This window comes from Citrus clementina, unplaced genomic scaffold, assembly GCF_000493195.1.
Source record: "Citrus clementina cultivar Clemenules unplaced genomic scaffold, Citrus_clementina_v1.0 scaffold_1, whole genome shotgun sequence".
NCBI lineage: Eukaryota > Viridiplantae > Streptophyta > Magnoliopsida > Sapindales > Rutaceae > Citrus > Citrus x clementina.
This window is the reverse complement of record NW_006263303.1, coordinates 22,152,268-22,167,678: the sequence shown is the minus strand read 5'-3', so window position 1 is coordinate 22,167,678 and position 15,411 is coordinate 22,152,268. Positions and strand designations below refer to the sequence as shown.

At 35.2% G+C, this 15,411-nt stretch overlaps 1 pseudogene; it reads right to left on the bottom strand.

Annotated features, from left to right (window-relative positions):
• Positions 1-879: 879 nt before the first annotated feature.
• On the bottom strand, positions 880-7,934 carry LOC112095753 (annotated as a pseudogene).
• Positions 7,935-15,411: the final 7,477 nt, after the last annotated feature.

Here is a 15,411-nt window from a genome sequence, read left to right as displayed (position 1 = left end):
CAATACCCCATTGCCTCTCTACGTTTTGAAAATACCTGCTTACCCCTGGCATGTAAACTTTTGTACAGTTTGATAATTTTGCCTTTCTTTTGAGTTCTGGGTTCCAGATCTGGTCTTGGGATCATTCGTTATTAACAAGTTTGGATATCTTGGGTTTAAAATAATAACTGAAATCGAAACCACGACATGAAGTACCGAATTAACTTGGAGAAAAAACTTATCTCTGCATGCTGCGCTATTACCTCATCAGGCTCTGCCATTGGTTTTATGGAAGCATGCCATAATTTTATTTATTTGTTGAGTCTTATTCATATAATCACTATAGATTTCGAGACCAACATGTTCTATCATTTGACAGAGTAAGCACATAAATACAAGTCTTTCTTACTAACTTAATGGGAGGTATCTGTTCTTTTCCTAATCTTGGTTAATTACATCCCACTTACTTGAATAATTTACTATAAACTCCTTTAAAAATTTTAAATTCAAACAAATTAGAGTTTTTCGTAATTAATCATTTAAGAACTCTCTAATTCCTTTAGTAATTTGCATAATTTTCATTATTTAATTTCTCCTATTGTCAGTTAGGTCCCTTGAATTTTTTGACCGCTAGAGTTGAGTTCAAATGAGATCAATTTGATTATTCTACCATCATATGTAAAGGACAAAATTCTCCTCAAAATTATTATAACTTCCAAAACTTCTTTTTGTCTTTGTCTTTATTGTAGTAGGATTGTTAGATTCAATATAATCTATTATTATTATTATTCTTTGCAAAGTTTTATTCTAGGTTCATTAATTAATTTTTGCGCTTCATTTTCTTTGTATTTCTGGCACTTCTCCAACACTTCATCAAATCTCATGCTAGCTAGTTAGAAGTTAAAACTGTTCCAAGAACACTGGAAGCCTATCAAGTAAAATTAAAATTAAGGTAAGTTACTAATTTACCTATTTCATTATTAATATTTAGAAAATCGCATTATGCAAGATTACAAGTTATAATTACATCATTAAAATATTAAGGCAGAGTAGCACATGTTTTACGAGAATTTTATTCATTTTATATCATAAAGGTAAAATAGATAAATTAACTTTATAGAGTCATAGATGGCCAATGACTCTTAAGTAGGAAAAAAAAAAGCACGTATAACTTAAATTAATTAATTTATGAATGATCAATTTATAGAATTTTTAAAGTGGGGGGTGTCTAGTGTTTAGGCAACATGTGGGGGTTCCGCACTCTCCTTTTATATATTTCAATTCTAATTTTTATTATCATAAAAAAACAAATACAGATACCTTTGTATAAAGCACGGCTTTAGGTACCACTGCCAGAATATCTTCCGTCTTATGGCAACAACGTGAGCTAAAGGTCTCGAAGATACTGCTTGCAGATGGGTTCCGCTTTTCATCATCGCTCGAAATTCATCGTAGCTGATCCTACCATCCTATAATTAAACACATAACACATGACACATGAGGCCGAGGCTTAGCTGATCCTACCATCCTACCATCCTATCAAAAAACAAGAACCAGATTAACTACTTTATCTCTATCAACTTCAGACATTATTTCTTTTTTCATTGCAATCGTGACATCATCTCCCATGTTATATCCTTTAAAAGCTGTTTCCAATTCATCGACTGTGATATATCTGCACAGGCGTTCAGAATGTAGAAGAACAAACTAAGTAATTGCTTCATCAATGCAGTTCTGTCTGTAACCGAGGATCAAAGTTTGCTAAAGATGCTTCTACATTCATAGAAGTATATAAAAAAATACTCACCCACTATTATCCTTGTCAAAGTGTTGGAAAGCTTTATAAAGACGTTCAAATCTTTCTAGCTTGTGTCTTTGCATCGTAGCAGTTATAAATTCAATGTAAACGATAGTCTTGTTTCCATCTATATCAGCCTTTAGAAATGCATGGTCAGCAATATCAGCTGAGCATATAATGCAAATAGACAGACAATAGGATGAATTCAGAGCTCATGAATTCCTTACGGCTTGCATGCACTGCTGACTTCGGTTTTTGTAAGCATCTATTCAGGTTTAGCTAATCCTGCTTTCAATTCATCATAAGTAAGCCATTGTTGTCAGTGTCCTTCTCCGTGAGTTTTTCCTTGAGTTTTCATATTTCTTCGGTTGGAAGACTTCGCACAATGACCTATATATATATATTAATTTGAAATGAACCCGGCACAGGTTGTCAGTAGGCAAAAGCACAATAAAACAGATGAATCATCGGACTTGCTCATATATATATACACACACACTTTATATTTATAGACACCCTACAATTAAGCATTTTTTATCAGGAAGTGTAGACGCAGAAATTCAATCAAATATATACCACATGATTCTAACTGCCATATAAATTCTATTATAATGTTTACAATACAATGTTCTCATGAACATATCTAGATTTCCATATTTGATTTAGATCCTCTACTAATCTGACATTACCTATACGTTGTCATGTTAACGAATAACGTGACATGTCTATATCAATTATTACTTAAGGCGTGGTCAAGATCTGTTCTTTTATCATCTCACTTATTTGTCACACCTCGTATTAGCAGATGAAAATAAGCTCATTGTAGAAGAATCCTGAACTTTAGACTTACCTTTAGTGCTAGTTTTTTTAGTTTGTTCATTGCTCGAAATTGCTTTACCCTGAAAATGACAGCACCGTCGATTGGCTTGTCTGATGCTTCTCCACTTTCTTTAAGCCAAGGGTGCTCTGCACATACATCTTTCATACAGTTTTCAATGTTCTATACTACTGGTACTATTAAATGGACTATATACATATATATATACATCAAAACATCATAGGTAAGAAATACTGATAACTTCAGGATCTACTGCTTTCAACCTAGAACTTGAGCAGCAGTAATCCATTTTTTTTTTTTTTGTTTCCTTGTCAGCATCTTGTGAACCAACTACTTGGCACCACTTGAAAAAGTTGGCCGAGGATTAATTTTTAAGTCAAGTTTTCCTTGCAAAATAGCATCATAAATTCCCTTCTCAGTTTCTGCAAGGATACTTCATCAAAAGTGAGTGATTATATTAAATTTCCAATACTTTTAAGTCAAAAGAAATAAGCATATACAGGGGAAAAGAGATCATGTAGTGTGCAAACTGCAAAATGCATATTTTTACCTGCCCAAAATGGAGGTACACCAGATAGTAAAACATACAATATAACTCCTGCACTCCCAAGTCTATTCCTCTAACCTTTCCTAGAAAGTTTACCAAGGCATAATCAGATTAAGAATGTCAATGCCTAAATTAAAAATGCCTTTTTCTACACAAGCCACAAAATGCTGCCAAACATACCACAAACATAAACAATCCATGTTTATGCACGAACATGAAATACAAACTTTCTGTACAATTAAGATTAGAACAATTTAAAATTTTATAAAAAGATCGAAAATTGATATTTCATGATCAAGGGCCACCCTTAGCCGTCTAAACGTAGTGTAGAGCTTTGGTTGGTCTAATTATCTTATCAAACCAAAGACTCTGCCCAAGATCTTGAATAAGATCAACACAAGTTGCACAGGCAGAGAATCAAATCTGAATCAACTCAACCATCAATTAACCAGACTTAAACACTCAAGAAATAGAATCAAGACGAAAGATAAAGATGAATCAGAAACAAAAACACAGAGAAAGCAAGAGATAACGTGGTTCAGTCTTTTTCAAGACCTACAGAGATAACGTGGTTCAGTCTTTTTCAAGACCTACACCAACGAGTGAAAACATCAGAGCTTGTTTTGATTGATTCATGAAGAAAAATTATAAGCATTCAGAGATGTGTTTACAGAGCACAAGAATCAACTTTCTCTCTACTGGAAAACTCTCTAGAATACTCTCGAATCTCGCGTGAAATGAGCTGGTGAACCAGCTTTATATTACGGATGAAAAACAAACTTTGAACCCAGAATGCACAGCTGCTTCCCACGTGTCCAGGCCAGACGAGCTTCAAGCGAGCACGTGACTTGGCACGAGCAACTTCGTTAATACCGTTATCAGTAAAACGCAAGTCTAAGCGTCGTTTCACTTATAGAGGTCACGAGCTTCCTCACGTGGCTTCATAACGAAACAGTTTCGTTGCTCCATACGCTGTCGTTTTTGCTCTGGATTGCTCTACACGTAGATTTTGAAACTGTTTCTTTGGTGCATTTAAATTATCAAGGAATTAATAAAGTGTTAGCTCCACTGGCAATGAAGTCCCTTTCAGTGGTTTGATTGGGTTTGCTCCCCAGTTTGAGTCGCAGGGAAGTCATCTTTGTTGGGAGAACTTGTGCCTCCCGGTTCGAGCGGGGACTTCTAGTCTGAGTTGTGGTACGGGCTTAAAGGTGTCTCCCACAGTTGAGGTGCTCCCCAAGATACCTCGTGGTTAAGACCAAAAAAAAAAAAAAATTATCAAGGGAAATGATTAATTGCATAGTGAAGTACAAGAAAATTTACGCTTTTCAAAGAATGACGCCAACCCAAAATCAATGACCTTCAAGCGAGCATTCTCATCCTTGCTAGTGAACAAGAAATTCTCAGGTTTGAGATGCATGTGCATAACACCCTTAGGTCGGCAGACGTTCACTTTATTCACAATATCCGTAAATACCAATGCTGCAGCTCTCTCACTATTGTGCCCCTTGGCTATAATCCGATCAAATAGCTCACCACCAGCACAGTACTCCATAGCAATATGCACAAAATGCCTATCCTCATAAACACACTTAAAGTCAACAATGCTAGGCTGCCCACGCTCAAATGTTGCATTATATGAATCTCTCTTTTGATATCATCCTTATCATTCTTAGTCACAGTTTCCTCTTAGCAATTGACTTGCAAGCAAATTGCCTGCCGGTCGAATTCTCCATACATAAATAAGTAACACCAAATTGACCCCTACCTAACTTTTTACCAAGATTATAGAATAACCTAACATCATCATAAGCTTTACCAAGAATTGCATCTGAAGTCTTAGATAGTGGTTTTGGGCTTAACAATTGAGCTTCAGGCGCTACAGGCTCTTGGTTTCTATGATCACGAAGAACGCCTGTATTTGCTTGTGATGTGCTGCCATAACATAATCTTGTGGTTTTGAGTGTTGAATTTTGGTTAAAACACTACCTATTTCTTTTTACCACCTAGAAATCGATAGACTGCTGAACTGTTTATGATGTTCATGGAAAACGAGACCTTGAGTATTTTATTATAGGATGAGATGCATAGTGAAAAAGCACAGATAACAAAACAGAAACTGCAGGATGTGTAATTCAGATGAAGATACAACATGAATTACAAATGAATACAAAAGGGCAAGTGGATTTTTTCGGTTTCAGAGTTGAGGTTTGTGGGGAAGGTCCGCTACTCTTGGAATAATGGACTGTAAACAACATGAAATACTTTTTGGTCAGACTCACAATTAGTCAATTATTTATGTCGCTTTTATCATTTGATTCCTTGTTGTTTCTCAATATAAATTCATGAGCCAAAATTTTCAGATATAATTCACTTAGGCCATGTTTGGCATGCCTCATTATATTATATTAGAGCTGTGCATTGTATTAAAATATTACTATACAATGTTTGGCACTTATCCGGTATTGTATTAAAAAAAAGAAAAAAGAATGTGGGAAAACCCACATATTTGAAATCTGGTTGAGACTCGAGTTCATACCACATTGTATTAATGTTGTATTTACTAATCCGGAATGAGAATCAGAATGGAAGAATTAGAAAGAATAACATGTTTACTTGTTAAATTAAGGTTGGGAATGAAAATGAATTTCGTGGGCCCCACATAAATTTTGGATTGATCGCTAGAGTTGTGATTCTCGGAGGGGGTTGGCAATGAGAACCTCATTTCTTGGAATGACAAAATTATCTCCACTACACTATTAATATACCCAGGATACCCTCTTTGGAAATTAAAAAATATAAATTGAAAGAAGACAAAACTGAAAAATTTATTATGATAACGGAATTCATTTTATTATTAGTATTATTGTTGTTGTTGTTGTTATTAGTGTTATTAATTTATTAACAATTACTATTATTTATTTTATTTTATTAGTTTTATTATCATCATCATCATCAAATGACAATAGTTAACAAAGGGTATTTTAATAAATTATTAATGATATTATTTTTATTTTATTATTATTAACAATCATTTTTATGATAATAAAAATCAGAAATAATAATGATGATGATGATAATAGTAGTGGTTATAATTAACTTAGAACATTTCAGTAACTTGAAAAAATTAAAGTTATTCTAATTCTGATTCTAAGATAAAATAAACACATCAATGGAATTCTAACTCATTATGATTTCGATTTATACAGCTCAAGTAAACAACTTATTCTAATTCTTATTCTTCATTCTCATTCCAACATATTCTCATTACAGAAAATTCTGATTACTGATAAGTAAACGCAGCATAAATCCTTTTACCCTCTTCTTCTTCTTCGTCTTCTTTGTTTTTCTCACTTTTTTTCTTTATTTTTGATCATGCCCTCTTCTTTTTTGTCTCCTCTGTTTCTCTCTCTTTTTTCTTTTATTTTTCTCCTTTTCTTCTTCGTCTTCTCTGATTCTCTCTCTCTCTCTCTCTTCTTCTTCTTATTGGTAATTAAATTTGAGTTTACAATTTAGTTCAAAAAAATAATTGTTTTCATCTTTCATCAATAAGACTTGTATATAAAAATTAATTATCTATAAGAATTATAAATCAATTAATGGAGGGTAAAATCATTAATTTAATTTATAATATTTAAATATGTTAATTTTATTAGAGTTAGAGTGTCACTTGTGTGTTTATTTTTAAAACATTTATTGCTTTTTTAATAAATGTCGAAATAAGTGTCATTTAGGTGATATTAACCTTATTTTTTAGCACTTCTATTAATTTTTTTTTAATTTTAGACTTTTTATATTTGATATTTTTCTAAATATTTTGAAATTATTTTCTAAATATATAATGTAAATTAATTACCAAAGAAACTTAGCTTCACGCAACGTATGTAAATATAAGATTTCAAATACAAACATGTACGTGGTGCCTATAACGGAAACGATAAGTATTAAGTAATATATACAGTGAAGAAATTTACCCTCTTCAATGAACACTGATAACCCAAAATCAGTGGCCATCAAAACATCATTCTCATCCCTGGTAGTGAACAAGAAATTCTCAGGTTTGAGATCCCTATGCATAACACCCTTAGAGTGGCAAACATTCACAACATTCATAATTACCCTGAATACAGAAGCCGCATCTCTCTCACTATAATGGCCCCTGGCTATAATTCGGTCAAATAGCTCACCACCAGCACATAACTCCATAACAATATGCACATAATGCATGTCCTCATAAGCACCTTTAAATTGAACTATATTAGGCTGCCTACTCAAATGTCGCATTATCTCAATCTCTCTTCTTATGTCATCCTTTTCATACGCCGCCACAATTTTTTTCTTAGAGATAAACTTGCAAGCAAATTGCAAACCGGTTGAATTCTCAGTACAAAGATATGTAACAGCAAATGCTCCCTTACCCAGTTCTTTCCCAATAGTGTAATGCAACCTGACATCTTTGTACGGTTTACCAAGAATTGCACCGTCTAGTTTACAGATGTATTTGGGAGTGTGGTAAGGTAGTTGTGCTAGTATTAAAGTGTTTGGTAACACTTGTAGTTGGGCTTTGACAGCTTAAGAGATTTTTTTTCCCAGCTGTAGGTTAAATTACTAAATTAGTCTTATATATTATTCAATTTCAATTTTATCCTCATTTTTAATCTTCATTTCAAATCAATTTTTTTTTTATGAAACAAACCCTAAACGCTCATTCTCATCAGTATGGTTCTGACTCTGGCAGTTCTAATTGATGCAATTCTAACACCGATAATTCTCATCGACGCGATTTCGACACCGGCCACTCTCATACGCCTCTGTCAGTGGTGCATTTTCCTTTACCCCTTGTTCATTTTTGAATGCTCCTTTGCTCTATTACATGCAATTTTTCATTTTCTTCCTTTTTGTTCATAATATTTTGGGGGCTTGTGCAGAATAAATTGATGGGTGATGGGTCATGCCTGATTTATTTACTTGTACCCACCGTTTTTATTGTAGTAGTTGCTTTTTGTAGACACACACATCCCTTGTTTGATGAAATTCCCATGATAAAAATCCATCTCAAATTTATTTGAGCAGAGTTCATGTTTTGATATTGTAACAAGTTTCAATTTTGTTTATATTTACATGTAGAAATTGTAATATATAGTATGCACATATGAGTGGTATAGGTTGTGTTAGATATGAAGCTCAAAATCTGAACTTGAGACTGTATACGACAAGTCAACTTAAACCTTGCATTGGGTATGACATGTCAGCTGCAGGAGTTCAGGGAGCTGTATGACATTCTTACTTTGTCGGTAAAATAAGTAAGTGACTCACGTGATGAAACACGTGCATCACTTACTCAAAACGACAGAGGTGAATACCGCTTTGTACTCAGGAGCTTAAGAAGATGAAACACGTGGCTACCAGAGGTTCAAAAGGCCGTTAAAGGCTGTTATCACGCGGACAAAAGACTGGGTTTGTTATGAACAAACCCAGGTGGCGTTAGCAGTTGACTGATGAAGGGTCCTTCTAGATCATTTCCTTACTATATATATAGCTCTATGATGAGATCTTGTGTAGCGTGATTTTGTACTATTTTCTCAAGAACTTTGTATCTTTAATAAGCTCTGATAATGGACCTCTTCTTCTCCTTCACAGTGGATGTATGCTCACCTTGTGGCCGAACCACTATAAATCACTGGTGTCAAGTGTGTGTACTTTTTTTTCTATTTTCTTTGAGTTGCTTGAGTGAATTATCACTTTATTCATTAGCCAATAAAACTAAGTAGATTCTGAAATCTTGAGCAAATAAAGGTGGATCTTGGGAGAACTAAATCGGCGACAAATTGGTTAAGTTCTAACAAATTGGTATCAGAGCCAGTCCACTGAATTCTTGATCTCAGAATGGCTGCACCAAAGCTTGAGGTAGAGAAATTTTCATGTGAAAATGATTTTCACCTGTGGAGGCTTAAAATGAAGGCCTTGCTGGTACATAAAGGTCTAGATGTAGCACTTGGGGAGGTTTCATCATCCAAGAAACCAAGAAAAATTGCTAATGAAGATTTACCATATGTACTGGACAGAGCTCATAGTGCAATAATTCTAAGCCTTGGAGATGGTGTACTCAGAGAGGTTGGTGGTGAAAAGACAGCAGCAAGTCTGCGGAAAAAGCTTGAGGATCTCTACACCAAGAAATCAATGGCCAAACGTCTAGCCACAAAGAAGAAGCTTTATACCCTTCAGATGGAATATGGGTCTTCAATCACTGATCACATTGATGCTTTCAACAAGATCATACTAGATCTTGAAGACATTAATGTGAAAATTGATGATGAAGACAAAGCTATGATCCTGCTTTGTTCACTACCAAGCTCATATGGACATTTAGTTGACACACTTATGTGTGGAAGGCAAACTCTTACCATGGTAGATGTAAAGGAGAATCTGAGTTCCAAGGCTGCAATAAAGAAAGAATCCAGAGATGGATAAGGCTTGACAGTAAGAGGAATGACTGAAAAAAGAGAAGAGAACACGGGAAAGAAGAAAAGATCCAAATCAAAATCAAGGAAATGTTTTCAGTGTCATAAGGAGGGTCATTTCAAAAGAGATTGTCCTGAGAAGAAATACAAGAATAAAGATGCAAAAGAGAAGAGTGGAGATGCTGTTGTTGCATCAGAATTCGAGGGATCTGATGGCTATGACTCAGCTGGAGTTCTAATAGCAACTGATGGTCAAACTAGAGGTAATTGAGTTCTAGATTCTGGTTGTTCCTTTCACATGTGCCCTAATAAGAGTCTATTCATGAACTATGAGGCCTATGATGGTGGAATAATTGTAATGGGTAATGATACTAGCTGTAAGGTAGTTGGCAGGGGTTTAATTAGGCTGAAAATGTTTGATGGCATGATTAGGGAACTAAGGGATGTTAAATATGTTCCTAAATTAAAAAGAAACTTTATTTCTCTTGGGATGCTTGATAAAATGAGATGTCTAGTTAAACTTGAATCAGACATTTTAAAGGTTATGAAAGGGTCAATGGTTGTGATGAAGGAGAACATGAGCAATGGCCTGTATGTGCTTCAGGGTTCAGCTGTAACAAGTGAAGTTGCTGTGACAAATCAGAATATAGACAAATCTATGTTGTGGCATATGAGGTTAGGCCATATGAGTGAAAGGGGCTTAAAAGAACTGACAACATGGAGTTCTAGGTGTAGACAAGATAAAGCCTTTGAGGTTCTGTGAAAAACGTGTCCTAGGAAAGTCTTCAAGGGTAAAATTTAGTACTAGTATCCATAACTCAAAGGGAACTCTAGACTACATTCATGTTGATCTGTGGGGGCCAGCACAGACAATTTCACTAGGTGGGGTAAAATATTTCTTATCTCTCATTCATGATTTTTCTAGAATGGTTTGGGTATATATGTTAAAAACCAAGGATGATGCATTTGATCAGTTTAAAGCTTGGAAGACACTGGTAGAAACTCAAACAAATAGGGAAGTCAATAGGCTAAGGACTGATAACGGGCTAGAATTTTGTAATAAGAACTTTGATGATTGTTGTATTGAAAATGGTATCATGAGGCATAAAACAGTTAGGCATACCCCTCAACATAATGGATTAGCAGAAATGATGAATATGACTTTGGTTGACAAAGTGAGATGCATGTTAATACACTCAAAACTGTCAAAGGCTCTATGGGCAGAAACTTTATCTACAACCTGTTACATTGTAAACAGAAGTCCTTCTTCTGGAATCAACTTTAAAACTCCAATTGAATTGTGGTCTGGTAAACCAGCAGACTATTCCAATTTAAGGGTGTTTGGCTGCCCTGCATTTGCACACATTAAGCAGGGGAAACTAGAACCTAGAGCCTTGAATGGTGTATTTTTAGGCTATCCAGATGAGGTGAAGGGATTTGAACTCTGGTGTACTGATTTGAAACCACCAAGAGCTATTATCAGTAGGGATGTTGTATTTAATGAAGCTGAAATGCTTCAAAATACAACACAGCCAAAAACTATGATCATTAAGCTTGGAGACAGAAACCAGAAGTTTCACTTTGAGGTGGAGCTCTCAACTTCTAATGCAAGACATGAACCAAGAGTTGAACCTGAGTCAGAATCGGATATGCAGATTCCTGAGTCTATACCTAACTTAGTAGGTGATAAGGAAGTAAGGGATTATCAGTTCGTGAGAGACAGAGAAAAAAGGGTTATAAAGCCACCAAAGAGATATGCTTATGCAGACCCTATTGCATTTGCATTGACAGTAGCACATGAAGTTGAACCTGATGAACCAAGAACTTATTCAGAAGCTGTTAAGAGTAATAAGTCAAAAGGAGTGGAAACAAGCTATGGATAAGGAAATGCAATCATTGATAAAAAACCAGACATGGGAGCTGATTGAAAAACCAGCAAATAAGAGGGTAGTGGGCTGTAAATGGGTTTATAAGATTAAAGAATGGATACTAGGTGTTGAATCTCAAAGGTATAAAGTTAGGCTTGTTGCCAAAGGCTTTACACAGAAAGAGGGTATTGACTTCACAGAGGTGTTTTCTCTAATAGTCAGACACTTATCCTTAAGAATCTTATTAGCACTTGTAGTTGTCAAAGACATGCACCTTGAGCAGATGGATGTCAAGACTGCCTTCCTTCATGGTGAATTTGATGAAATGATTGTAATGGCTCAACCAGAAGGCTATGTGAATCCAGAAAAGGCTGATTATGCTTGTCATCTAAAAAAGCCACTATATGGGCTTAAACAATCTCCAAGGCTGTGGTATTTGAGATTTGACAAGTTTATGTCAGAACATGGTTTCCAAAGAAGTAGTTTTGACTGCTGTGTATATTTCAAATAGGTGGAGGATGACACCAAGATTTATCTGCTGTTATACGTTGATGATATGTTGATTGCATGTTAAAACATGGAGCAAATAAATGTCCTTGAACAACAACTGAGAGAAGTCTTTGAAATGAAGGATTTAAGAGCAGCAAAGAAAATACTTGGGGTAGAAATAATCAGAGATAAAAAGCAGGGTATCCTATACTTAACTCAACAGAAATGCATCAGGAAAGTACTCGAGAAGTTTGGGATGGGGAGCTCAAAGCCTGTCCAAACACCACTACCAGCTCATTTTAGACTCTCAAGTCAGCAGTGCCCAAAAACTGAAGAAGAGATGACTGAAATAAACATGGTTCCTTACTCAAGTGTTGTTGGGTGCCTAATGTATGCAATGGTTCTAACCAGGCCAGATATATCTTATGCAGTAAGTGTGGTAAGCAAATATATGGCAAACCCTGGACAAGAACATTGGAAAGTTGTGATATGGGTGCTGAGATACCTAAAGGGCACATCTGATTATGGTCTGGTCTATGGAATCAGAAAATAAGAGGAAGTCATAGTTGAAGGCTTTGTAGATGCTGATTTTGCTGGGGATCTGGATAAGAAAAGGTCCTCGACAGGTTACATATTTACTCTAAATGGCTGTACTGTCAATTGGAAAGCCACATTGAAGAATGTTGTAGCATTATCAATAATTGAAGCAGAGTACACTGCAGCAGCAGAAGCTGTTAAAGAATCAATATGGCTTAGAGGAATGGTAACTGAACTGGGATTCAAACAAGAGCAGGTGTTGGTTCATTGTGACAATCACAGTGCTATTTGTTTGAGTAAAAATCAAGTCCATCACGAAAGAACTAAACACATAGATATCAAGCTTCATTTTCTGAGACTAGAGGTATCAAAAGGAGTGGTGAAGTTAGAGAAAATTCACACTGATGATAACCTTGTAGACTTCCTAACCAAGGCTGTTCCAGGTGCCAAGTTTGAGTTATGTTTGAACTCAGCTGGGATCTGCAAGATATAGATTGCAGATGTAAAGTGATGGTGAGGAAGGGGAGCAGCAGATTTGAGTTTAAGGTGGAGAATGTTAGATATGAAGCTCAAAATCTGAACTTGAGACTGTATACGACAAGTCAACTTAAACCTTGCATTGGGTATGACATGTCAGCTGCAGGAGTTCAGGGAGCTGTATGACATTCTTACTTTGTCGGTAAAATAAGTAAGTGACTCACGTGATGAAACACGTGCATCACTTACTCAAAACGACAGAGGTGAATACCGCTTTGTACTCAGGAGCTTAAGAAGATGAAACACGTGGCTACCAGAGATGCAAAAAGTCGTTAAAGCTTGTTATCACACGGGCAAAAGACTGGGTTTGTTATGAACAAACCCAAGTGGCGTTAGCAGTTGACTGATGAAGGGTCCTTCTAGATCATTTCCTTACTATATATATAGCCCTATGATGAGATCTTGTGTAGCGTGATTTTGTACTATCTTCTCAAGAACTTTGTATCTTTAATAAGCTCTGATAGTGAAACTCTTCTTCTCCTTCACAGTGGATGTAGGCTCACCTTGTGGCCGAACCACTATAAATCACTGGTGTCAAGTGTGTGTACTTTCTTTTCTGTTTTCTTTGAGTTGCTTGAGTGAATTACCACTTATTCATTAGCCAATAAAACTAAGTAAATTCTGAAATCTTGAGCAAATAAAGGTGGATCTTGGGAGAATTAAATCGGTGACAAATTGGTTAAGTTCTAACAGATTGTTTTCTTAAGGTTTAAAAATAATGTTATTTAAAATTAATTATTACAAATATTCATCGACTCCATACCTATTAAAATTTAACAAACACTAATAACAACTGCAATTTAAAAGTTACAACACCTTTATAAAAAACCATCAGCTTCTACTCCATAGTTATAACTTTTACTCTATAACAATTGCAACTTAAAAGATACAATACTGCACTTCCAAACGCACCCTAAGTGGTGGCTGCTGTCGCGCTGCTGCAGGGTTTGAGGAGGCTGGGCTTTTGCTTAAACAGCAACCCATTTCTGCATAAGAGGCTCAGCTCAAGCTCAACTCTGGATGCTGGATCTTTACAAAAGTAAACTGGAACAGATCCAGTTGAGATCAAACATAAATTATAGGGAATCAAATGAGATTTTGAGGAAAAGCAAAATAAAATATAAAGAATGATTCCAGCTTGCCCACTTGGGAGGCACCAACTGTATATTTGTATGCGCATATATATTTAACTATCAAACTATACGTCAATATAGTTAAAATTTATTGGCCCTTTTTTTTTTTTGGTAAGAAATTTATTGGCTTTTGTTGGAAATGGTCAGCGAAAAAGAAACGCGTGGGATAGGATAGAAGTTTGAATAAATGATGAGGTTGTAAATAATGTCTTTAGGACAGAAATTTGATATTAAAATTGGAATTATGGAACCTTCCCCATGACACGAACAATGAATAACAAAGATTCCGTTCATATTTTTATTCTCTCCATAAATTAAAAAAAAATTAATAAGTTAAATAATATCTTTCAAGTTCCAACTTTCAGAAGTTGCGTTACACTTTAAAAGTTCAAATATACACGCAGCCCACATAATTCATTATTTTTATTAAATTTTTTTTATAAATAGTACTAAAATTAATATTATCAATGAAAAATTTCTAACAGATTAATAATATGAAGATAATTGTATTTAATATTTAAAATAATTCGTAAAAATGCATATTTTTTTCGTTTATCATGGCCCAATTATTGGAAAAGTCATCACTCCACCCCCACGTCATTAGCTTTTTGTTTTTTTTCCTTTAAGGTCAAACCATAGTTGACCGATGAATGTACTCCTAATATTATCAACTATTTGTAAAAAGACAAAAATAACCTTAGATTTGCAAATAATTTAATGCAAACAATTTTGTATTTTTTTTTAAAGGCCTTTTCTCTCTTTGCTGTTCCCCTCTCCATCTCTGAACAAGGTCGAAGCTTGAAGAAATTGATTGATAAAAAGAGCGAGTTTTCAAAGCTGTTGAAGGATCACTGCCGTTTACAATTTTGGTTATGTTAACACACTGACCCACAGGCATTGTCCTCTAATTCGTCTTCCTCAGAGGCTGAAATGGCGATTCGAGTGCAATGAAAACCCCCAAGTTGCAATGGCGAAGTGACGAAGCTCTCTCTAGGCATAACATTTTAACAAAACTGGGCAAATCAAGAAAGGTTAATTATTGTGACGAGAAGAAAGACTTTCTAATTTATTAAGTGCCCGTTTGCTGCTGTGATGGTGGTGATTTGCCAATGTCTTCCCTCTCGCCTCTCTGCATTTTCCTTTTTTCATCAAAGGAAATTCATGGAATAAAGCGTATAGTTTGTTTCAACTGTATTTTTTCATAGAAACAAATCTTAATAGAAATAA